The following is a 25172-nucleotide window of genomic DNA, read 5'->3' as shown; positions in this document are numbered from 1 at the left end:
AATGATCAGAGGAAATTGCATAAATGGTAGATAAGGGCAAGAATGAAGCCCCTCATGGACAAGGGTTGCTCATCAAAAGCCTTTTTCCACAGTTTGCATGCTACTCGAAAGAAAAACTCATGTTTGAGGCTTAGGAAGCTGGATGGCACTTGGACTCACTCTTTCTCCGATCTCCAAGATGAATGCCACAATTATTTCTAGAAATTGTTTTCTGCACCTAGTTTCCCGTCAAATCAAGTGATTGATGCCAGGAATGAATTTCTCCAATATGTCTCTGGAATAGTTAAGAAAGATGATGCTCTTACCTTAGAGAGGCCTTTTGTTGATACAGAACTGGATGATGCATTGCTACACCTCAGTAAACATAAGTCTCCTGGATGGGATGGCCTAACAGTGGAATTTTATATTTCCTTTTGGGACGACTTAAAAGAGGTCCTCTTGCAGATGATTAATGTTGCCTGGCAAGAAAATCAGCTGCTGCACTCTTGGAAGCATGGCTTAGTCAAGCTTGTGCCCAAAAAACATCTCAGTGATCATATATCAGATTGGAGGCCCATTACCTTGATGCCTGTGCTTTACAAACTTATTGCCAAAATGATTGTGCATAGGCTACAGGGGATACTGCATGTAGGACTTCATCCTCATCAGTATGGGTTTGTGCCGAGAAGACAAATCCATGACAATATATCCAATGCCTTTACTACAATTGAATATGCTAAATACTCGCATCAAGACGTACTTATATTGAGGTGGATATTGCTAAGGCCTTTGATAATGTCCAATGGGATTTTATTTTTCAGATCATGACTAAGTTGGGCTTTGGTCCCAAGATGGCAAATGCCGTTTACTGGCTTTACTCTGACTCTACTGCTCAGTGCATTTTGGGGGGGCATTTGTCTCGCTCATGGATATTGGGTTGATCAATCAGATAGGGCTGTCCTCTTAGTGCTCTTTTCTATGCAATTGTGACCCATTCTCTTCTGGTATATCTTGATCACTTAACAAACACAGGGCAGATGACTGGTCTTCAAATCCCAGGGACTACATCGTTTTTGGCACAAGCGTATGCTGATGATTCTTTTTTCATGCCACACAATTCTCCAAGGGAACTTCGCATGCTTATGGCCACTCTTTCACTATATGGTCTGGCAGCGGGATTACATGTTAATTTTGACAAATCTAAATTGCTTCCCCTCAAACAATGTGACTGGCACTCTATTCTATGGCCTGGTTAGGTGGTGCTTTCCACAGATATTGTCAGGCATCTGGGATACCCCATAGGATGTCATATCATTAGGAAAATGCAACTGAAATGGATTTTCCAAAGACTGCAACATAAACTGGAATATTGGAAGATTTCTACTTGGTCCATTTCTATTTGCCTTTGCTGCATTGGTCATCCAGGGATATCTCCGCTTTTATGTCTCAAGCTATGGAGATGCTATGGAAGACAAAAGTTGCTGTGAAAGCATTGAGACTCATGAGGATTGTTAACCCTCAAACGAACGAAGGTGGAAAATCCGGAACAAAGGCCAAGCTAAAGTAGAAGACAAAGACAAAGGCCAAGGAAAAGAGAAACGGAAGACAAAGGCGCACAAGGAAAAGTGCAAGTCAAAACTTTTGTAAAAGAGCGCAAATGAATCATGGTTTAATTCAAGGAGTGCCGGGCTCTCACCCGTGCAATTTGTAAATGTAGACGGGCGGTGGAAAGGAAGCTAGGAAGATAGAAGGACAATGGGAAAAAGGGCCTAGGCTATGGCCGGCCATGTAAAAAAGGGGAAAAGGGGATGACCACCCAAAAGGGATTTAGGGTTTTGTATATAAAGTTGAAAAGTGAATGAGAAGCTCATTCTTGTGTGTGGCCAAAGGTAGCTCTCCTCTTCTTCTTTTTCTTCTTGTTCTTGCTTGCTTGAGCTTGTGCTTGAGAGAGGGAGTGAGTGTGTGAGAGTGAGGGACCGGGGAGAAGAAGCTCTCCATCTTCTCCTCTCTTCTTCTCTTCTCTTCTCTTCTCTTCTCTTCTCTTGCTCGCGGCAATGGAGCTTGGAGCATGGAGCTTGAGGATGGAGCTTGCTTGAAGCTTGCACTTGGATCGTGGAGCTACTGGAGTGCGCGGGAGAGGAGGTAACTCGATCGGCATGAAGGTAAGCTCACTACACCCATAGATATGGATGGCGCGTCGGTTATGTGAGAGGTAGCCATTAGTGCTCAGCTTGGAATGCTTGAAACAATAAGCGGTCCGTGGGTCTTGGTTGTTGAGTGAAAGCTCCCACATTTTGGTTCCGTTGCCGGGACCAACGGATTCAAGCCTTGAGCGCTTGCGCTCTTCAAATCGAGCATTGGAGTAGGGTTTTCCCCCGAACCGGTGCTTGAGATAGGTAGGAAGTGAGGGGGTTGAAGATGGTATTCGATCTCCTTGGCAAGTAGGTTTTTTGATTTTTTGAGATTTATGTTGTTAGATGGAGTAGTGTAGGTATTTACTTTGTGATTTGGATACATTTAGGATAGGAAAAAACAAAGAAAAAGAAACAAACAGTAGGGTTCTCCATTGTTGTATAATAGGCTAAAACAGGGAAATAGGGGCATAGATCCTTGGAGTGCCGTTTGATTCGAGCACCATAGTGGTTCCAGGCATGTCTGGCATTCCCTTGTAGTGTCTTGCACCTATCTGGAAGGCGCTGGACGATTCGGTGTAGTAGACGTCAGTCTAGAGGCATCGCGTGCAACTCGCGGGCCGTCGGCCATGTAGTCGGACCAGCTCGTCGGAGTCCTAGAATCGAACCCGTCCATAATCGGACCAGTCCATAATCGAACGCTCGGGCAGACAACCGTCCGATCAGACCATCCTGTCCGATCGGACCTCTCGGACCACTCGGACCAACCCGTTCGACTCGGACACCCGGACACTCGGACCACCCAGAATCGGACCAGTCCAGAATCGGACCAATCCAGAATCGGACCACCCTGTCCGATCCGATTCCCAGAATCGGACCACTTTGAAAATCGGACCACTTTTTCGATCCAACTCCCAGAATCGGACGTGACCATAATCGGACCACTGGGCCGATTGGACCAACCCAAAATCGGACGTCCGATTCTGATAATCGGACTCCTGAAAATCAAACATCTAAGAATCGGACAAAAAACTGTCAAAATCGGACAGGTACCTAGAACACAAATTTTGACACATCTAAACCTCGAGATTGACCCCAAAGGCTAGTAGAGCTAAAGACACATCACAGATCCATCATCGGGCTAAAATTTAGAGCACGTAGTTCAAAATTTGGCTATAAACGGTCCTCCAAATTGTGCATGGCTTTTACCGTAACGGCCCTGCGGGCCGGGGGGGACTGCCCCCTCCCCGGACCCCCACAGAGGGGGCGCCCCCTCCGCACCTTCCCCAAGTAGGTTGGAGAGAAAACCCGTGCCGTGATAGGTCCTCCAAATTGAACCCTAGTGTAGTAATGGCTCTACACGAGCATGGATCCTCACTTGCAAAAGAGCAACCAAAAGCCCATACCCGAACAGAGAGAAACAGAGACCCTAGAACATCAATAGGCCAAACTAGCCATCAAGGGCAAAAAGGCCAACACATGAGAACATAAAGACATTGTGTTCATACCCTGCCTAGTCAGAGCAAAATGCAACTTCAGCAAGCTACAAATGCGAAGATGACTAGACATGACACTCTTGACGAGAGATGTACCTTGAATAGCACTGCACTGACGATCCAAGACAGCAGTGGAGAATCCACATCTGGTCCTGCAGTCGAGAACTCAAGGGCATCTGTCAGAAGGCTTAAATTTACAAGCCAAGACTCAGAAGATGAAGGCATAGTACCAGTTGCTTATCTTAGGGTCAAACTCACCGCGAAAAGAGAGTATACTATCAATGCTCTGATTGATGAAGGAGCAAATTTTAACATCTTGACCTATGAATCATGGACCCTACTAGGCCAACCAGAGCTCACACCGACTAGTGCAACTCTTAGCCCTTATGGGGGACACCCATAAGCACTCATACGGAAGTGCAAAATCCTTGCGACAATTGAAACGGAAAGCTTGCCTATCCTATTTCATGTTCCTCCAAATAGTGCTAGCTGCGGGAAAGAAACCCTCCTAGGAAGACCCTTCAAAAGGGCGACCAAGTGTGAGGCCGACTATGTAGCACAGAGGATACACCTGACACTACTGGGTGTGAGGATAGTCACAACCTTTAGCAAGGGTGACGTCATCAAACCTCGAGAGAAAGGCAAGCAAAGTGTTGACGAGAGCAAGGACTTGTTGGAAGAGTTAATACAGGCACAGGTCGAACAACGAGAGCCAGTGAGTGAGGCCATGCCTGAACCAAGAAGGTCAAGAGACAATGCCAAGGATGGGCTTTGGACTTACAAATATCGTAGAAGACCCCAAAAGAAGCCCAAGCCTTATAGACGCAGGCATCGATGGAGGGTCAGCACAACACCGCGATGGATATCCAAAGCGTTGCTACGTGCTTAAGGGTACTACGCAGGTAACCGATGGATTTGGGTACCAAAATCCCTTGCTAAACCACCTCCATCAGTTGAAGGCCAGAGTGCATCAAAAGCAATGAAGCACAGGAGGAAATCTAAGAGAAACTCTAGGTCTCGAGGCAACAAACCAGACATGATTGTTCGGAAGAAAGAGCCTCAACCTAGCATGCTAAATAGACAGATGTCATATGTAGCCATTGAGCATGCACAAAAATCATTAGTGCCCAAAGAGCCTTTGATTTCCCAAGGGGAGAACAAGCATCATAGGCACAACATTGCTCAAGGCAAGGCTGATCGCTCAACAAAGCAAATGGCACAATAGTCTAATAGCCTCGAGCAAATTATTCATCCAGTGCCAAGTCCACCTAAGAGTCCTAGATCTCCTACATCCTCTTTTCCCAAACAGACACAAGAAGCACTACAGCAGTTGCCAAGGGCGACTGCTCAATTCCAATCTCTATCTCCATCTAAGCTTCCAAATGTCCAAGAGGTGGGACATGACACCATCTGTAGCTCTCGACCCAAGGATATGCATGAGCAACCTAATGTGACTAGATCAACTCATGCTCGATCTACATAGATGAGTGCTCAAAGGGCAACGAAAGACATGGCCACTCTTGATCGCCCTAGGGACTTGACACCGCAATCCACCAAGGGTAGCCAGCCCACTAAACTAGCTGCTACTACTTCCAAATAGGGATCACAGCAGTCATAGCCCTTGGCCGTGGCAATGCCCCGTGTGGAACGTGTCCTTAGTAGTTTACCTCTGGAGGAGGTGTCGCAACCAACTTCCTCGAAAACTCCAGCACTTTCAAAGTGCCTAAAGCCTAGGCTAGAGGAGTTAGACACAAGGGAGCTAGCTGAAGAGCTAGACTCCCCGAAAAGGGAGGCAGTTATGCCCTCACAGCCTGGTAAGGCTATTCAGCAGGCCACGGCTATGTCCCATAAGGACACACTAGAGAGAGAGAATGCTGAGGCCCAACCAAGCACGTCAACGGTTGACCTAGTCCAGGGTCCTGAGTCGTTGTTAGATGCACCTGCATTGACCAAGAAAAAGAGGAGAAAGCAGAGAAAACAACAACAGTTGCAGGTGGTTGTGGACCCCAAGAACATTGAGATGAAGAGCGTCGGAGAGCCGATGAATAAAGCATCGAGTCCATCCACCAATGAACCCATTAATGCCTCTCCTAATAGCGGTGAACCCTCAAACACATCCGCGTGCTCTGAAAAACCAAAGCAACCGTTGCCATCAATAGTTGCTTGCAACACTCGATCCACTGACAGTAGAACTCACATTGATCAATCAAGAGTGGATACAACGCTGTCACAACGGGGTGACAAGGTCATACCAGTCACACTCAAGGAGAACCATGACGCAATAATGAAGCCTCAAGAGAAAAAAGGAAAACCCAAAAGCATGAACAATCCTAGCGTTGACCAATCTTGCTCATATAGACCTGAACCCCCAGCTATGCTAAAGCCTAGGCAAACTCCTAGAACTTTGCATGAAATAGCAACGGAGCAAGCCCTCGTTGAACATAGAAGTGTTGCAGAATGCTTAATTGAGTTGGATACCAAGGTCAAAGTGGTTGCACGCGTTTACATCCTTGCGGACATGGGCACAATCCCCAAGGAGCAGCTTGGAGATTACTTGCCCTTCCCTTTATCTTGGGAAGAGCAGGAACATCTTAATGAGCACTATGATAGGCTCCTGCATGAACGCATGCGACTCATCTCTGACGAGGAGGCTGACGAACAACGCTTAACCGTCACGTTTAATGAAGTGCTCTGCCGACCGAATCTCGTAGACATAGAGCAACTAAAGCGACTGTCAGCAGGCCAGAGTCAATTTGAGTAGCGTTGGTGCGAAAGCCGCGTTGTAATGGCCGAACTAGGGGCTTAGATCATGACAGTCTCTGAGGAGCGATTGGCCAAATGGCGATCCCAAAGGGACCCAACCTATGTGGCACCAACTTCCCTTCGAGTGCTGACTGCCATTCGGGGTACGGACCTAGCTGGAACTAGCCAAGAGAATGCTCTGTTTGATAAGGTTCTCACTGAGGAGGAGTTACATATTGCCAGTAGACTCGGACAAGGTTCCATGCTACTCGATGTGGCAAAATATCTATTGGTATTGAGTAAGCTACCACGAATACTAGATGCATGTGCCACGCTCCAGTACAATCCTGAGTTCTACAATTGGTTTCTATCCTCGTGAGGTGACATGGATTCGTATATGTATAGATGTATATATAAACAATGATTTTTGTGTCACCCTGTATAGATACTATCAATACACACAAGCAATGATAGTCAAGCGTAGGGAGAAGAGTTGGGTTTGACAGGCTAAGCTCCTCAGGTCCTCCTCTCATCACACTTTTAAAAGTCGTGTGACCATTCCCACCTCCAAGTGAAGGGCATGCAACCCTCATTACCACCATAGGAAGCCTTGACCAACGACTCTGATGGTGTAGATGGGGTACCGTCCCTTTCTATACACCTTTCGCCCTTTCTGGTCTATCCTTCCGAGGAGGAGCCCTGCCTAAATCCATGACCGCCAGCCGATGTAACTCGGCGTGAACCAAGATCTGCTAATGGCAGGAAGCTAAATATACATCACGGGGGCCATCCCTCTACAACAAGCACTGCATGCCCCACCCCTCCCCTTCTCGTCCTATGCGCTTGATAACCTGCACTATAATCCCTTACATACAAATGGTCTTATCATGTAACAAATCCTAATCCTTGATTCGCATCTTACAAGCCCCCCGCGAGGAAAACATGGAGAACCAAGGGCAGCTAGCCTGCAAGGACGTTCTTCGCAGCCGACGAGAACATGTAGCACACGCCTCTCTGCCAGTGTGCTACATGCCCACTCTTAAAAGGTACGCCAAGAAACGCAGGCCCAAGTGACACTGCCCTGGATGAAGGCCGAACAATCCGCGGGCCAAGGGAGCGGATGCTCAGGGAGGCACACAAAATGTGGCAATGCTAGTTGCACAGACCCCCAACGCACACTCGGGCACCAGGTGCTCACGAAGTGACAAGGCGGCCAGTGATAGGGTAGAATTTAATGAATTGTTTAAAGACATTCTGGCAACAGTAGCGGCCCGGGACTACACCATTCATGTCCCGGCCGACATGTTCCCTGCCCAGCCTCACGGGAGCCCTGCACTAGCACCGCCCCAGTCGCCTAGCCAACCGGACTCACCCCGCCTTGCACCTATCGACTAAATCCCTATGATGTGTAAGTAGCTCGACAAGTTAGCATCCCAGAACATTTTGTTTTCTAATGAGTAAAGGGGCAAGATCCCCACTTGTACATACTCCCGTTACTTCTCGTTAATGTATGCGACCTTAACAAGCAATGAAATAGGCATCCCAATAGACATCATAGAATTCTAAAAAATTATGTCTTATCATGATTACATTTGTTCGATACAATTAACACAAGCAAGTATATACTCTCATGAAGTGACAAGTGGATGTAGGATAATACAGGTCCTTGTGCGAAAGTGTTCAATGCCCGATCACCGCAAGACCATTGACCCCACAAAGAGCCGTGACAAAGCCATGCTGCCGAAAGCAAAAATCACCCTTGCCGACCGCCCACATCGCATGGCCCAAAGCATATTCATGGGCTATGCTTTCTTTCTGGGTCAAGCTCTATAGTTGGCTCACGGCAATCGTTACCTCAATTGTACCAATATCGTGTGTGTCGCAAGGAGGTTTGCAATATCTCAAGTGTATCTCCCCATCTCAACAACTGCTTCTCTAACAACGAGGCTAGGGCACAATCATTAGTGTAATATCCGTTTCTTAAGCCTTCGAGCTTGACATTTTCCAACCCACTTAAAGGCTGATAGCCTCAATATATTGCAATGGTTGTACTCAGGCAAGTCAAAAAAAAAAGAGGAAAAAAAAAGAGGAGAAAGAAAGAAAGAAAGAAAGAAAGAAAAAAGTACAAGAAAAAGCAACAAAAAAGAAAGAAAGAAAGAAAGAAAAGAAACGAACGAAAAGAACCACCCACAATCACAGCACAGCACCTAGGGGTCCTCAAATTAGGTACGTCCAGTGACCTTGATCATCTGGCTCCGTCCCTAGTTCCCTAGCCCTTTAGCATCACCGACAATTGTTCAGGGCACATCAAGGGCAGCACATACCTAGGGAGCTTGTCTCGCCTATGGTTAGACCTGTCACCCTGACCCACTTGCACAATTCTCTCTTGCACTCTGCCTTAGTACCATTGCAATCAGTGGTGGTAAGCACCGCACGATTGGCCATGCAAAGTACATCGTCCTCATCAAGCAAGTCCAATAGCTTCCAGCTACCAAAAGTGCGGCGTCCTTGTATTCAATTATGCTACGTCGTGCAGTCACATTGCAAAGGATGTCTCATATACCTTCACATATACTTCTTCTCAACATGGACAACTTTGCTTCATCCACACATTGTTACGAGAAACTAGCCCACGGTCTTCTAACTACATAATATCTAAGTATGCACGAGCACTCACATAATATCTGCACCCAAGTATATACACAGTTTGGGTCCTCAAGTGCAGAACGATACTCTAGGCTTGCTTAGAGTTTGACCTATCTCCCAAACTAATCAAAATATGTCTTGTGCACGATAAGAAGACTAGCACTACCCCTTAGGGAGAGACCACATGAGAGGTCTTTCAATTGCAGGTATTGAAGACTCCAACGAAGGTGTCATTCACTCTTCATCAACACTCAACTCTGAATTCCTATCCTTATCACCCTGTAAGCCTGCCAAGAATCATCATGTACACAATCCCCAACAATCCACCACTTGTATTCCATCAGTGCAATTTTCCCCAAAGAACAGCCCTACCACCAATTCCCACCGACATGCCCCCAACGACCTTCCTCCCCACCACTACCAACACTCCGCCATGGCAACCACAGACACCCTTGCCACCCATGTCTTTGGTGCATACTAACGCCTGCTACCTACGATGGTGACTGCCATGGGACTGGCACTCGTCAGGAGGAGGGTAATGTTAACCCTCAAACGAACGAATGTGGAAAATCAGGAACAAAGGCCAAGCTAAAGTAGAAGACAAAGACAAAGGCCAAGGAAAAGAGAAATGGAAGACAAAGGCGCACAAGGAAAAGCGCAAGTCAAAACTTTTGTAAAAGAGCGCAAGTGCATCATGGTTTAATTCAAGGAGCGTCGGGCTCTCACCTGTGCAATTTGTAAATGTAGACGGGCGGTGGAAAGGAAGCTAGGAAGATAGAAGGACAATGGGAAAAAGGGCCTAGGCTACGGCCGGCCATGTAAAAAAGGGAAAAAGGGGATGACCACCCAAAAGGCATTTAGGGTTTTGTATATAAAGTTGAAAAGTGAATAAGAAGCTCATTCTTGTGTATGGCCAAAAGTAGCTCTCCTCTTCTTCTTCTTCTTCTTGTTCTTGCTTGCTTGAGCTTGTGCTTGAGAGAGGGAGTGTGAGAGTGTGAGGGAGTGATTGTGTGAGGGTGAGGGACCGGGGAGGAGAAGCTCTCCATCTTCTCCTCTCTTCTTCTCTTCTCTTCTCTTCTCTTGTCTTGCTTGCGGCAATGGAGCTTGGAGTGTGGAGCTTGCTTGAAGCTTGTACTTGGATCGTGGAGCTACCGGAGTGGGCGGGAGAGGAGGTAACTCGATCGGCATGAAGGTAAGCTCACTACACCCGTAGATATGGATGGCACGTCGGTTATGTGAGAGGTAGCCATTAGTGCTCAGCTTGGAACGCTTGAAACAATAAGCGGTCCGTGGGTCTTGGCTGTTGAGTGAAAGCTCCCACAAGGATGGAAATGGTGTGCTCTCCAAGGATGCATGGTGGACTAAATATCATCAATATAAGATATCATGTCCTTGCAAGGAAGGCTACCAAGTTGCATACTTTCTTCCGTTCAGCAACAGCCGTGGACTTGTATGCTAGCATCCATGTGTGCCAGCATGAGCACTTTTGCATATGGTCATTGGATTACGGATTTCTGGGAGGTTGTCATTGGCAAATTTGTGGGCAGAATACCTGGCTGTCCTTTCTCTACTGCTTTGATACTTGATTGGAAATAGGTTCTCTCTAAGGTCAAATGGGCTCCTAATAGTTGTTTGGGGACAAACTCCATGCGAAAAGAAAGCATTCATTGGAGTGCCATTTTTGACATTCCTCTTGCTTTACAGGAACTTGTTCGAGCATAAAATCTTATGAAACTGGGCATTAGGTACATACAGGATGTGGTGGATGATCGGGGATATACTTTATCCTTTCCTTAGGCCATGACCTCTTATGCATTGGGAATGCATCATAGGTTTATATGGAAGAAAATTGCTGATTTACTGCATCCCTTTCTACCAATTCCACCTATGCTTGATACAGACAGGCTTATGGATTGGCAATTACAGCCATCTACTACATGCATTCGTCCTGTCTCTCTTTCTGTCTTAACTTCCATCAAAGTATACAAGCTTCTTCAGCCTGCCCCATGGATTCAGCAGCATGCTAATTCTATGTGGCACTTAACGAAGTCTGTTGCATGGTGGCGGAAGAATCTTAGGATGCTCTGGAAGTGTAAAATGCCACTGAAACAAAGGCTTTTTCTTTGGATATGTTTGACAGGCACACTGTCAGTGGGGGTCACACTTGCTAAACGTCACATTGCATCATCCACATGTCTGAGATGTTTGGCTCCCTTAGAGACTGTCCCTCATTTATTTTGGCATTGTCCTTGTTCCAGGATCCTCCTCAGGAGAATTTCAGATTCGCTTCGGCTTTGTTTCCCGAGTCATAGCTTTGGGAAACATTTTTGGCTATTTGGCAGATTTATGCATTCTTTGTCTCAATACTCACTCTTTATTTTCTGGGTGAGATATTGGACTCTTTGGACAATCTGGAGTGATCATAATTTGGCATACTTGGGTTGCCAAAACCACCAGCAATATGAATCCTTCCGAGACTCACTGCGGCAATCTCTATATGATGCCAGCTATGAGGGTGACATGGATGCTTCCTACATAGAGCTTTTCTTTTTATGTTTCTGATAGTTTGGGATAGCCCCCTTTTCCGAAGGTCCCCAGCTTGTAAATTTGTGAGCACATAAATATACTGCACTGGATATTACCAAAAAAAAAGTATATGTGTGTGTGAGTGCAAGTGCGTGTGTGTGTGTTGTGTGCATGCCATTGTGAAGAATGAGAGAGGGGGATGTGTGTAGGCATGTTAATAATTAATGTGCATTATTACATTGCCAATGTTTATGATGCACTTAAATATGTTTGACGTTACTCTCTAATATCATTTTCATTTTTCCATGCAGTTTTTGTACTTTTGCTTTCGTCATCAACTCTATTCTTTCGTCATCGTCAATACTTCTCAGGTGTATCTCTCTCTCTCTCTCTCTCTAAACTCTCTCTCTCTCACACACACACACATAAAGTTAATTAGAAAGTTGAAATTGTAGCACTTTGATCATGTGTCTCATTTAAGTATTCATGTAGGCATCTCTCTCTCTCTCTAAAAGTTATAAAAGTTAAAATTACAATATTTTAATTTATTGGATGTTTAATTTTTTAATGTATGCATGTCATGTCTTTTGATATGAAAGTGTGTTAATATTATTTCTTAATGTGTTTATGTGTGTTATTAATTAATGTGTTATGTGTGTCATTAATTAATGTGTGCATGTGTTTTAGTATAAATGTGTGATAACATTATTATGTTTGTGTTAATAGTATGTATTCATATGTATATATGTGCTAATAATTAATGTGTATTATGCATGTTATTAATGTATGCATGTCATGTCTTTTGATATGAAAGTGTGTTAATATTATTTCTTAATGTGTTTATACATGTTATTAATTAATCTGTTATTTGTGTCATTACATTGTTAAGGTGTATTACATGTTTTAAGTGTGTTATTAATTAATGTGTGTTATGTGTTTTAGTATAAATGTGTGATAACATTATTATTGCACACCACACAATATCCTTCCCTAAAAAAGCACTACTTGATAATCCATGAAGAAAATAAATATAGAAATTTATAGTCCCTACATTAGAGTTCAAGAGATATAATTCCATCCTGGTACCTATAGGGGGTTGATAATATAACACATATCTTAAAATTAGTATAGAAGATAATAAAATAAACATAGATTTAAATCCCCATATTGTCGATATCTTGCACTCCATGTCTTAAAATGCATATCTTAAAATCATTATTTTAACATAATGTAGATCCTCATATTTTAAAGTGGTAGGTAGGTGTTCTCTATATAAATCCAACATTGAAAACTCCACTATTTCAAAAGAAGAGAGAGAGAGAGAGAGAGAGAGAGAGAGAGAGAGAGAGAGAGAGAGAGAGAGAGAGAGAGAGAGAGAGAGAGAGAGAGAGAGAGAGAGAGAGAGAGAGAGAGAGAGAGAGAGAGAGAGAGAGAGAGAGAGAGAGAGAGAGAGAGAGAGAACCGAATCTTCCACTCCGTGTACTAAAATCAATGTAGAAGATAATAAAATAAACATAGATTTAAATCCCTGTATTATTGATATTTAAGATGTTGATATCTTCCATTTCATGTCTTAAAATGCATATCTTAAAATGTTTATTCTAATCCAAGGTAGATCCTCATATTTAAAGTGCATGGGTAGGTATCCTCTCTCTTTGCCCCCACACCTACGTCAAGAGGAAGATACCTCCCTCCTCTCTCCTTCTCCCTCTCTCTAAGCAACATACCAACCTACCAACTAACCTACTTCATACCCTATGAGAGAGAGAGGAAGTCATAGTCCATAACTAATTGATCAATCAAATTTTCTCTCCCTCTCCCTCTCCCTCTCCCTCTCCTCTTCTCTCCCATATCTGAATATCTAGCTCTCTCTCTCTCTCTCTCTCTCTCTCTCTCTCTCTCTCTCTCTCTCTCTCTCTCTCTCTCTCTCTCTCTCTCTCATAACTAAAAATTTAACTAATAACAGTAAAAACTAATAACTAACTATTAACTTAACTAACCATATTATCTTAGTCTTAATCTTAATCTCAATCCTTATTGTTAATAACTTTGATCAACCATTAAATAATAATTAACATTATCAATTAAATTAACTATGCTCAAATTAACAACTAACTAACTAACAAATACAATCTATAGTACTACTTTCTTATTTTGGCTCTTGGTTCGGTTATCTCTCGAACCTCCATTTTCCCCCCTGACCCCATTGTTTCTCCCAAGCCTAATCTTGAATTTCTCCCAGACCTAAAATTCAATTCGAATCATCATTGATTTTATAATCCATACATGGTCTGTGATCATTGAGGCTAGTTGAGGTGGCTTTAATGCCCAACGTCCTCTCTCTCTCTCTCTCTCTCTCTCTCTCTCTCTCTCTCTCTCTCTCTCTCTCTCTCTCATCTAGATGCACTTCAAGTGTAGTGTGGAATTGGTCATGGAGTGTGGTCATCTTAAAATGTTTGGCATGGGCCTGCCTAGCATGGAGAGGTTGAAGCAACAGGGTATGGCTCCCCGATGGCACTGTAGGATCTGCTGTATTTGAAGTGATGTCTTCTACGGGGATGTGGGCCTGGAGAGAGAGAGAGAGAGAGAGAGAGAGAGAGAGAGAGAGAGAGAGAGCGTGTGTGCTGCACCTCAGTGAGAGAGAGGGAGACATAATGACACCTGCTTGCTCGAAGCTTCCACTAGCCTTTGCGTGCCTGCTGCCCCAAGCTCCCACAACTTGCAACTTGCTCAGATCGTAGGCCTGCAAAATGAGATAAAAAATGAGAAAGAGATCTATAATCTAATTTATCTATAATCATGAGAAGAAGAAGAGAGAGAGAGAGAGGATGTCGGGCATTAAAGCCATCTCAATCCCCCTCAATGATCACATATCATGCATGCATGAATTCGAATTCAAAATAGGCTTGGGAGTAACAATAGGTTCGTGGGGAAAAATGGAGGTTTGGTGGGCGATAACCAAACCTCCAGCCAAAATAAGAAAGAGGATAGATGAAGAAATGAGCTCTCTATTGCGATATAAATCTATACTATATTATAATTGAATGATTTCACAAACCTCAACACCCAATCATACATGTGTCCATATAACAGTCCCCATATCTTTATTTTTTTATTTCAAAAAATATAATTTAAAAAGATCCAGAGGCCTTCAAATGACATCTCCTCTCTTACTCACACAACATGCTAAATATAAGTAAGTGGGTGTAGCCATTAAAGCATAAAGCATCTCTCGTGCGGCCATTTTGGGCAGTTCGTGGGTGCTATGTGTGTGTGTGTGTGTGTGCAGGCGCATGCGGCTCTATGTGCTCACCTTGCTCTCAGCAAATTTCTATCACCTTTCATGTTTAATTCTTTTTTTTGTGTGCTTTAAATACTATTAAGAAAGAATAGTAACTCTCAACTCTTTGTTCCCTCATGCCTCTCACTCTCTTGCTCACAGTGTGCAAGGGGTGCTATTTTAGGCTTAGTTGTTGGGTTCAAGCTACCCGTTGCCACATGGCTTTAAAACAACAACATCACTAAAGCAAGCTTCTACATACTTAACGATAAGTATAGCAATATAAGGTAAGCATCACATGTGGGGGAGATGGAGCAAATGCATTAATAGAGCAAATGCATTAATAGAGCAAAAGCATCACATGTGGGGGAGATGGAGCAAATGCATTAATAGATCTCTCATTGTGCTTCTTTTTGGTAGAAGTGATGCAAATGGCAAGGGGGTTCTTATCTCTGCTTTTTTCTTTTAAGTTTTCCAAGCATGCAAAAAGAAGGGGACTACCATCATCATGTGCATTCATGTCATTGATACATTTGTCGTCTCTATTTAATATGCAAGAGTTCCATTATTACATGATCATGCTTTTGGATGGTGGATACATTTGTTTTCTCTTCCTAATCTGCAAGGTATTAATGATTAGAGGTGCTGTAAAGGGAGCTCACGCTAAACCGCCAAGACCCACTGACCTCTTATTATTCAAGTGTTTCAAGCAAGCACTAATGGCTACCTCTCACATAGCTGACACTGAGTGTAGTGAGCTTACCTTGATGCCTGAATGAGTTGCCTCCTCCCTCAAGCACCCCGGTAGCTCCACGATTCTTGATGCAAGCTCAAGCATTCTCAAGCCTCCACCTCCATGCTCCATTCTCCATAGCTGCACACGAGACAAGAGAAGAGAAGAGAAGAAGAGAAGAGAAAAGATGGTGGAGAGCTTCACCTCCTTGATCCCTCACCCTCACACACTCACTCCCTCACATTCTCACACTACCTCTCTTAAGCACACACAAGCAAGCAAGAAGAGAAGAGAAGAAGAGAATAAGAAGAGTCTACTTTGCCACACACCAAAGAATGAGCTCTCATTCACTTTTTGAACTTTATATACATGCCATGCCCTAAAATCCCATGGGCATCCATCCCCTTTTTACATGGCCTTCCATGGCCTAGGCCCCTTTTCCCTTTGCATTAACTTCCTAGCTTAGTTGTACCACCCATTCAAGGTTACAAATTGCATAGGAGGGAGCCTGATGCTCTATTACAGAGGTTTTGGTTGCGCCTTTATATTTCAAGGTGCGACTTCTTGCTTTTGGCTTCTTGCAGCTTCTATGGTTCCGTCTTGGACTCCTTGTGGTTATTTCCATGCTTTTAGATTTTTTTCGGGGCCCACTCTCATGTAGAGTGCCTTTTCCTCTTTTTTTGGCTTGTGCTTTTCCTCTTGATGCCTCTTTTTTCACTTCCTTCACTTTGCAGTAAACATTACCCCCTCCTAGTTGAGTACCAATCCCATGGCACTGCTGGGTGGTGAGTTGGACGGTGTTGCTGGGGTAGCCATGTGGCTTTTTGAGTTTGTATATGATCCCTCTTTGAGGGTGTGTTGGAGGGATTTATGACTTTGAAATTGAACATTGGGTTGGACAGATCCCTTTGCTGGCCCTCCACGATTGCCTTCTCTTGCGTTGTTCCAAATGAGCTTCTTCATTCACTTTTCGATTGGGGCTATTGCGTTTGTCCCTACTTTGTTGTGCCTGCATGGTGACATTGTCGCATAAGATGGGGAGTGCATTGTATGTATGATGGGGGCCTCTAGAGTTGGTGGTCAGAGCCTTTGTTTGTACCTAGAAAGAAAAGAAGGTGCACTACCTGGGGTGTACTCAGTTTGTTGGTGGTGGATGGTTTTGTGTTGGTGGGACTGGGGGACGCAAGCCTGGGCATTGTCTCTTATTTTAGGATTTAGTTTGTGCATAAGAGAGGTGTAGTGCATGTAGCTTAGGGAGACATGTCTAACTATAGGCGAGTGCTACCTCCCTTGGCATGTCTTGCCCTTGATGTGCCCTTAGTATGTGTCGTGGGGAATCAAAAGAGCTAGGCCAACCAAGGCCTGGATACACCTAACTTGAGAACCCCTAGGTGTAGTGACTGTGACCCCTATGCATCCTACTATGTCTACATGTGATCTCTCTTTTCGTTTCCATATTTTGTGATTGCCTTTTTACTTTGTACCTCCTTGTCTTTCTTTTTCTTTTTCTTCTTCTTCTTCTTCTTTTGTTTCTCTCTCTTTTTTTTGGCCCAAGTTACATAGTCGTGATAGAAGCTATTCTTCGTCATCGAAGTGAGGTGGAGAAGGGGGCCTAATAGATTTGTTAAGGAATTGGCGACTTTGGAGGTACCCCTTGAGGTTCAGGTGGACCTAAAGGGTGGTGATGGAGAGGAATGGATGATTGCAGTGGGTGAAGCGGCTATCATTCATATCCTCTAGAAGAGCTAAGAAAAATGAAGGTAATAGAGCAGCTCGCATCATTAGTCGAGCCATTGCGCAGTTATCTATAGCGTTAGGATAAAAAATGGAGTACTGGGAGGTTGCACTCCTGTGGGGTGGGGTCTTGCCTAAGGAGTATCCTAAGAAGTCTAAGGTAATTACAAGTAGTAATAAATGCAAGGTTAAGGCATGAAAATAATTCATTGGTGAAGTGGATTAGGGTATCATACATGTTTTCTGATGAAATCGAAGCAGCCATGATCACTGGAGTCAAAATCCACTTCCACCCTTCGAGGGTAAGGCATAAAGGTTGGGTCATTCTGCTCGAAGGGTTGAGTGTTGCAAAAGGCTATCCAAGTGTCCAGGTTGGTATCACAGACCCTTCTTCTCCATTTAGGTTGACATTTGTAGCTAGGCACAGACCTTGGCACTTCAAAAACCTTACTCTGCCAAAATTTGGCATCTTCAGTGGCCCATAATGTGGGATTCTACTCTCTCTCCTCTACCCATTTTTGTCAGAGCTTGCTTTCGATGCTAATCACCTCCTCCACCACCTTGATGGGCAAAACCCTATGCAAGGTGGTGGGGAACTAGAAGTTAAAGTCGAAAGGGCTCTTGGACATTTCTCGCCTCTCCCAAATCACAAGGTCAGTATGGAAGCTTGCTGGGGCATCATCCTTGCATTGTGGGATAGGTGCCTGGAGTGCCCTCACTTCCTTGGCATTCCATTTTCTCCTTGTCTCCTCCACCATTTGTTTTCTTCTTCCCTCAGTGCCACATTTCTTTCTGCGGAGGTGTCTGCATGTTGCTACACTTCAAGCTGCAGGGAAGGAGGCAGTGGGACAAGCTCTTCTTTGTATGGTCCCATTCCAAAGTTCACATCCACGTCCCTCTCCTGGCTTGGCTCGTCCTGCTCTTCTTCGATGAACTAGAGTGCGTCCACTTCTTGCAAGGTTGGGCATGTGAATAGGAGATAGTGGCGTTGCTCTTCCAAGCTTGGGTCAACTCCACTAGGTTGTGGTGGCATTTGCAGTCCTACTTTCAGTGGTCTACAAGCCATTCCCAGTTTCCTTTTCATTTCTTCTATGGATTCTGCCTTCTTTGCTTGGGTGACGTCCAATAGGGTATCCATGAAGGCATGTTGCTAGGTTTGGAAGCTCACTTGGGTGGCCTTCGCTATGCTTTCAGTAAGTATTTTTTATTTTTTGACTTTAGCGAGACGGCATGCCAAGGTTTTGAGTCTTTTTTTCATTTTGATTAGCCCATTCTTTTGCCCTCCTGTTCATATCTTTGAGGCTTTCCCCCTGCCTCTGAGCTAGCACTGTCAGCCTTCGTTCTTGATCTTTCATTTTTGTCCTTAGCATTTGCTACTCTTCCTATGTTGAGGCGGCCTCTTGGGTTAGTTTCTCCACCTCTATTTCGTACCTGCAAGATCTTTCCTCCCTTAGCTCCTCTAGTTCTTTTGTGGCTTTAGTGATTTTCTCCATTTTAGCTTGCAAATATTCGTAGAGCCCCACAATCTCTTCATTGTGCCATCGTAGGCGTCGTATGGCCTTGGTTTCTTCATTTAAGTGCACCTACCATTCCGCTTTTGTCTCTTCCTTAGCTTGTAGATGCTCCTTTAGCCCGTTGACTTCCCTTTGGGCCATGGCTATTTGGCGTGTTCTCTCCAATTGGGATGCAACCATGGCCTCTTTTTCGGCTTCTAGCTTTGTTACCGCGATTTTTTTCTCCTCCTTGGCTTTCTCTAATTGAGAGAGAAGCTCCTTGACATACTCGTCGTATTCTTCGGGTGATCTCTTTGTTGCGGGGATGGAGGCCTTGACTTAGCGTCTGCTGCAGCTAGCCTTTTGGTTTCTACCAGGGGGTTCCTTCTCCTACTCCTTGGCCCATTTCTTTATTCACGAAGTACGGGATCCAAGCCATTAAGTTGCTGGCGTTCACCTGGGTCGTAGAGCTAGGTGTGGACATGGCGACAGTGGTGGTAGGTGTCAAGAGAGTGGGAATGGCGGTGATTGGGGCCTTGCCCTTGCCTTCTCGCATTGCAGGTGGCATGAACTTTGGCACATGGGCACTTGAGCTCGGCCCTTCGTCTCTAATTGGCTCGTTTTTCTTGGACTATTGCTCAATGGACCTAGGCATGGCGAGGGCCATGTCTTCCTCCTCCTTTTTTCTCAACTCCTCCTCCTCCTCCTCTTCTTGCTTTCTCCTTCTTTCCTCCTTGGCCTTTTTGGACTCCCTGCGAGCCTTTTGCAAGTTCTCCTTCTCTTGTTTCCTCCTCTCCTCCTCCTGCTTTTCTAGTGTAATTTTCTTCTTCATCTTCTTAGCCTTTCCCCGGCTAGTAGTCTGCTCTTCTTGTTCCCCGTCTTCTTCTTTCTCACTTAGTGTCCTTTCAGTGGATTGCGCCTCCTATTCCTGGTGAGGTGGTGACCTGCTTGGCATTTCATCCACTCCTTCTCCTGCTTCTTCTTGCCCTTGCCCCAAGGCTTCCTTGATGATAGCGGTGAGGATCCCATCAAATCCAATGGTCGAGGCCTTTGAAGATGAAGCTTTTCTTTTAGCCTTGGTGGCATGGGATTCCCCCTCGGCGGGCTGTCCTCCCATTGCCAAAGCTTTTGCCAAGGTCTCAATGGTCTTCCTTACAAAACCATTGAGGTTCATCTCATCTAGCGACCTTGCTGTGATACTCTCTAGCAAGGGGACATTAATGTGGCTCATGATGGTGTTGTACCTCTGACTGGAAAACAATGCGTGCACCATCTTGGCTTGGAGTTGGACTTTGGGATTCGGAATATATGCCAAGTTGATGCCATTGTTGGTGTGGACCTTTACCTTGTCCATCCCTAGCAATGCACATATATCTCTCTTTGGCTTCCTCTCTACTTTGTTCGCAAAGCCCAATGCCTTTTCCACCATCTCCAAGGTTAATTCAATGTGCACCTAAAAAGTTTCCTCTCCCTCATGCACAGTTACGGTTTTGTGGTTCCTGCAAAAAGTCCTCAAAAACTCCATCTCCAGGGTTAATTCAATGTGCACCTAAAAAGTTTCCTCTCCCTCATGCACAGTTACGGTTTTGTGGTTCCTGCAAAAAGTCCTCAAAAACTCTACATAGTGGATGTAGTCCACCCCTTGGCCTATTGCTTCCACGTATTTCTGTAGATTGCATTGCTTGATGATCTACCTCACAACCCCCTCCTCAATGGCCACATCTTCTAGGTTGAAGATATGCCAGGACTTAAACTGGTTGAAGGCTTGCGTTTCCATTGAAAGGTTGTACTTTTCTTGTTCTTCTTTTGAGAAAGGCAATTTGCTAGCCTTTTCTTGGCCTGCCATGATGGGTGCCTGTTATGAAACCATATTCGCCATTAGTGTTATTTAGAATAATCACAAACAAAAGGGAACAATTACATATTTGTTGAACTGAATTTTTCGAGTGCAAAAATTGACTTTTCTTCCAATCAGTCTGTTGATTTCAAAATTTATTGATCTTTTCTGCACTCACAAGTTGTTCCATCCTACCAACGTGTGCCTTTCCTTTATTGTTTTCCTTGTGTGTTTGGTTTGATTTACCTTACCCTTACCTTTGCCTTACCCTTACCCCTTTCCCCTTGGAATTGAGAATAATCATTCCTAGGATTGAAGGCAAGAGTGTAAATGATGCATTGTGCATGGGTATAGTGCGTTACTTCCGCAGGCATAAGCCAAGAATAGAAGTTTGGATTATATTCCATGTGAGCATACTGGTCTATGTCAAAAGGTCAAATGTCGAGTTGGGTGATGTAAGTACAGACATCAAGCAAGAAGTCATCAGAGTCCATGCAATTATTAATGTGTAGCTCCTCCTCAGTAAGGATGTGATCTAGGTAGGGGTGTCCCTGAATATGTTCTTCATGAATGGTTGTTAATACCCTATAAGAGGTTGGAGAAACATAAGTTGGGTCGTATTCTGATGTTTTAATTGCTCATCATTCCTTGGCATTTGGCATGACTTGACATCCCTCGAGCTCCCATTGGAGGCGAAGAGTGTACCATTTTGTCAAGAAAGGGGAGTTGTTGGTTACAAGCTGTTTCAAGTCTTCTATCTCTTGATTGTTGGCACAAGTTGCACATTTCTCATATGAAGTGATGAGGTGTTGTCACTACGCTTGTTTGTGGGAAACCTCAGTGGCAATCAACTCTGCAGCTGCTTCGAAAGCTTTGACAAACACGAATTTCGATTCTTCCCAAGAACAAGGGAGTGTCCATATTTCCATTGCCATAGGTTCGTCCAAGAGTCCCAAGTCTAAGGAGTCATAGCTTTTAGCAAGCGACATGAAAGCCGCGTCCAAGCATCTAAGGCAAGCAACCAAGTCATCCCCCGTATTTTCAGCCAACTCTGCGGCCAAAGTTAGAATCGATTGCTGCTCATAAGAGGGTCTAAGGCTGGTAGGTAGTTGAGGTTTGACAAAGCTAGAGAGTTCAATAGCTAATGGTCGCAGCTTGGTTTGCTCCTTAGGTTGTAGCTTGGCTTCATGTTTGATGAGTTTGATTGTAGTTGTAGTTGTCATGCTACTAAATGCTTCTAAGGTTTGAGGGGTACCATTAACTCTAGATTTGGGCGTTTTGTTAGTAGCAGGCTCTGCGATTTTTGGTGATAGATTGGTTTAGGCGCTGCTAATATAGCCTTTGGTGGTTCTATGGACTTGGCGGCCCGATTCTCTTGTGGCCCGAATGTCTCTAGCTCACTATTTTGTGTGACCAAGCTTGAGGGTGGTGTTTGAGTAGGACTTTTGGTTGTTTTGGCTCAAATCGAGGGGTTACCCTCATAGTAGCCTTGTGCTTGCAATAAGGTTTTGGAGACCCATTGCGGCGTGACTATGCATCGATGTTTATAGGTTTGCCTTGGCCTCCTACGTTTTGAGTGTGGGCCCTTAGCTCCGTAAGGGCGTGGGTGTGTGCTTTGAGGTGGCAGTCCTTGATGTTTAGGTACCCATTTAAATAGGGGTTTCTTGGCTTTAGTGTTGGGTTCAACGGGTTGCCAGCAGTGAGGTTTAGCGGGTTATGACAAGTGACAACCCCCCTCCTTAGACTTGATGGTTGGGTTCTCTACTGGTGGCTTTGCGGACTTGGAAGGGGTCACATTGCCCTTGTTGAAAGATGTAACTATTTAGACGTTGCCAATGGCTAGGTGGATACATTGCAACTCGTAGTCAACGGTACAATGAGCTTGCTTCTTAAAGGTTCGTCCTAACAACGATTTTGTGCCTGCATCTTTAGTGTTGGGCAACACATAGAAGATCATTTGCATGCTTTCAGACTTGATAGAAAATGCAACCTTGCACTTTCCCAAAAGTGTGTAGGGTCGGCCTCCATCAGGGATGAGCTTAGCATTAATAGGCTCCTGCAACTGCGATTTGCCAATTTGGGTCCAATGGTCATGGGTTAAGACATTAAAATCAGCTCCCTCATCTATCAATGCATTAACAGTGCATGTATTCTTGGCAATGATTGTCATGCTTAGGTAAGCTGGTTCTATAGCTTCCTCATCCTCATTGTCTATCTCAGTGATAGTGACTACTCGTACTTGGACAGGGGGTGCTAGCATTGGAGGCTCATACAATGGGTACGTGGGAGGGAAGTACTTCTTTATGCGGCTTCCATTGAAGAGAAAGTATGCCCTCACCTTCTAGGGTTTCGAGTTCTACATTTCCAGTTTGGCTGATGGTTCGAACCCTAAAAGATCCTAGCCTCCAAAACTTCAGCTTTTGCTTATGTCATTTGACTGAGTACAACAATACTAAATCACCCCATTTAAAGTTGCGCTGCTTGACATGCTTGTCAAACCAGCATTTCCGTCTTGCCTTCTCGCATATTAGTGCACGGGTGGCTAGAATCCGGGTTTTCGATAAGCTTTTGAGCTAAGTGTTCCGTCCATGCCTCTTTCCAGTTTCATCTCTCTTGAAGGGCTATCATGAGGCTAGGTACAAAGAACTCCAAGGGTAGAATTGCCTCTATACCACCACAGGTCTACTGTCCTACAGCCATCTTGTAAGCCGTGTGGTAGGCCCACAAGGCCGCCATCAACTTGTTATCCCAATCATTGCACGAAGCAGAGATGACTTTGGTTAGGACGTTTACTAAGATTTTATTTGTGGATTCGGCTTGACCATTTTCCTGAGGGTAATAAGGCAAAGATTTTTGATGGATGATCAGGAAGGAGGACAATAGGTGAGCTACCACTTTGTTGATGAAGTGTGTGCCTTCGTCGCTGACGAGTTTGATGGGGTAGCCAAATCGTGAGATCATCTACTCCCATAGGAACTTGGCAATGGTCCTAGAGTCATTTTTTATCGTAGCTCGTGCTTCTGCCTAATTTGTTAGATAGTTGGTGGCCACAATGATGTATTTGGCTTGTGAATGTTGTGCTTCGGGACTAATGGGTCCGATGAAGTCAATTCCCCATTTCTTGAAGGGTTGTTGTGTGATAATTGGGGTTAGTTCCATGTGATCTTTACAAATAGGGACTGTAGTTCATTGGCACTCATCACAATACTTCACAATTCATGCTGCATCTTGGAAGAGAGTAGGCCACCACAATTGGGATTGTAGCACTTTGTGGGTTGTCGCGTTGTTACGCAAGTGGTGATCGAGAGCAAGCCTCACTCACAACCTGATAATGAGACGTTAAGGAGTGCCGGTTGGGATAATTGACTTTGTTGGATGCACAACACGACTTGAAAAATTCAAATATTTGACAATACACCATGAAAACAAAACAATAAAGAATTGCCTCTTGTAGCTCAAACAACTAAAGCCCTAATTCGGGTAGAGCATCACAAACCACAACTCAAGAAAAAAATACAAAATTAAAAAATCCAATAATTTGAAAACAAACCAAGTGAAAAATATTCTCGTACCTTAACAACCATGATCCGACGCTCTGCGCTTTGACAACCAAGGGCTCTAACTTCCAAATTGGCATAACAAGAGCTCACTGTAGCATGCGACCCTCCTCTCTCCTCTCTCATAAAATACAATTGTAAGCAAGAGGGAAGGCCCTTAACTCTCCATTCTCCTCTCCTTATATAGTTTTCTATCCACACTCACACACATTAGGCTTTTTGCTTTTGCTTTTCTACCACTTTTCACTATTTTCATTTTTTCTGCTTTATGCCTGTTTGCAATTTGTTTGGATCACAACTTCGTCATTTGAACGAATATAGTTTTTCGGGTACTCAAAACTATCGAACGCATCTGGTTGACAAGCCAACGCAGGCAGAATTACAAAAATCGGTCAAAATCAGGCAAAAATATTGATTTTCGTAAATCGCATCATTTTTTCTTTATCTTTTATCTTGGACGACTTATTCCCTTCCTTGGCCTATTGTTCTTATGATTGCATACACTTTCACCACACATGTCCTCTTTTCCTTCAAGAAATACTCGCTGACAATGTAAGATGTACGATCTTTTCCTTTGATCCTTGAGTCTTCAAAATAAGCATTCTCTGGATATGAACCTGTCTTTTTATGCAATGTGCCCTAGCAAAAATATGATTTTTAAATGAACTTCGTGCCTAATCATTCATGATTTGAAAAAATATGCAATGTTGGATCCATGACATGCAACCAATCAATCGATGCTACACACAAAAATAATGTATGCATTGAAGAAATTGTGCCTAGTCTATCTACATGTGATCGTGCGTCATGCAAAATGCAAACAAAATTCCTTATTAATTTAAAATTCCTTATCCTTACCTCTCAACTCTCATAAGAAGATATGATATACTCCGCTCCACCCACCCATAATCTCACCAACACTCTAGAAAATAATGGTCCTCAAGATGTTGACCAAATATGAACAACCCTTCTCACAATTGATGGCGTCCTTCACGACCCTCTAACTCTCCCAACCTC

At 44.2% G+C, this 25172-nt stretch overlaps 1 pseudogene; it reads left to right on the top strand.

The window, feature by feature from the left end:
- Positions 1-1432: 1432 nt before the first annotated feature.
- LOC148022874 (uncharacterized) lies at positions 1433-11557 on the top strand (annotated as a pseudogene).
- The last annotated feature ends 13615 nt before the right edge of the window (positions 11558-25172 follow it).

This window comes from Lygodium microphyllum, chromosome 16, assembly GCF_053477565.2.
Source record: "Lygodium microphyllum isolate KBCC chromosome 16, Lygodium_microphyllum_v1.1.10, whole genome shotgun sequence".
NCBI classification, from domain to species: domain Eukaryota; kingdom Viridiplantae; phylum Streptophyta; class Polypodiopsida; order Schizaeales; family Lygodiaceae; genus Lygodium; species Lygodium microphyllum.
The sequence above is the reverse complement of the archived record's forward strand: the minus strand, read 5'-3'. Positions and strand labels throughout refer to the sequence as shown.